This window comes from Otolemur garnettii, unplaced genomic scaffold (assembly GCF_000181295.1).
Source record: "Otolemur garnettii isolate 467f Iridium unplaced genomic scaffold, OtoGar3 scaffold00120, whole genome shotgun sequence".
Classification (NCBI taxonomy): Eukaryota; Metazoa; Chordata; class Mammalia; order Primates; family Galagidae; genus Otolemur; species Otolemur garnettii.
Window position 1 is genome coordinate 2,532,387 of NW_003852515.1, and position 1,452 is coordinate 2,533,838.

Genomic DNA, 1,452 nt, shown 5'->3' on the forward strand with positions numbered 1-1,452 from the left:
AGAAAAAGAAAAGAAAGAAATGGGTGATCGTGTTCTAATTTTCCCACTCTGTAGAGCTAAGTCAAGCCCTCATCTTCAACCTCGACTTGGTGGATGCATGTGGTACTCTAATTGGGCTGGGTGCTTTCTGTGGGTGGAGTGGCTAGTTTATCTTCCATCCCCTTCTCCATGGAAGCAGACAGTGGTCTGATTTCTCCAGCAGGGTATGTTAACAGAGTTCAGGAGCAACCCAAGCCTCACACGTGCATGAGTGGCAGAATGAGGTAGAGGCAGGGACTTGTGGTGGTCTGATTCCTCTTCCCCTTCTCTGGTGTCAGCAGGGCCCAGCAAGGAGCTGAGTGTCTGCCCTAGTCCTACAGCACAAAGCAGTGTGAGTCAGCGTCTCCTTCCACACTTGCAAGTGTCAGTGACACCCATAGGGGACACTGAGCTCATACCCTGGGAGGCAATGGAGCGACTTGAATGTCCTGCTTCTGTTGGGAAGGTATCTGTGGGGTGAGCCATAAATGGGCAGATGGAAGAGGCTGAATGAAACCCAAATGAGATAAATCCAAGTGGTGTGAAACTCATGCCAAGACACATCATGATCAAACTTCTAAAAGTTAAAGGGGGAAAAAAACCCTTGAAAGCAGACAGAGAGAAACAACGCGTTACTTACAGGGGCACGCCAATTTGAATGACAGTGGATTTCTTATCTGAAAGTATGGGAACCAGAAAGAACTGGTATAACATTTTTCAAGTATTGAAAGAAAAGAAAAGAACTGTCAACCACAAATTCTCTCTCTATATATATCAAGCAAAAATATCTTTCAGATATGAAAGGTGTTGTTTGAAAGTTGTATCCAAAAACAACAAAAACAAGGAATAAAGGCTTGGTGGCTCACACCTTTAATCCTAGCACAGACTAAGCTGGGGTGATCACTTGAGGTCAGAAGTTCAAGACTAACCTGAGCAAGAGTGAGACCCCCATCTCTACAAAAAATAGAAAACTTAACAGGACATGGTGTTGCATGCCTGTAGTCCTAGCTGCTTGGGAGACTGAGATAGGAGGATTGCTTGAACCCAGAAGTTTGAGGTTGCTGTGAGCTCTGATGATGCATGCTAGTCCGGGAAGCGGAAGGAGACCCTGTGTTTAAAAAAAAAAAAAAAAAGGTAACAGAAGAAGGCTCGGAATTTCAAAAAGGAAGAAAGAACATCAGAAGGGAGGTGAATTGACTATCCTACTTCTCATGAGTTTCTTAAATCATATATGATGGCTGAAGCAGAAATTATAATACCATATAAAGTGGTGTTCAATAAATGTGGAGAAAATACTTAAGACAATTATATCTAGAAAGTGAGGAAAGTAAAGGAACCAAGATGGAAGTAAAGTTTTTATTGTTCACCCAAGCTGTAAACTTCAATACTGGTGGACTATGATAAGTTATGTGTGTATATTGTAATATCTATAGC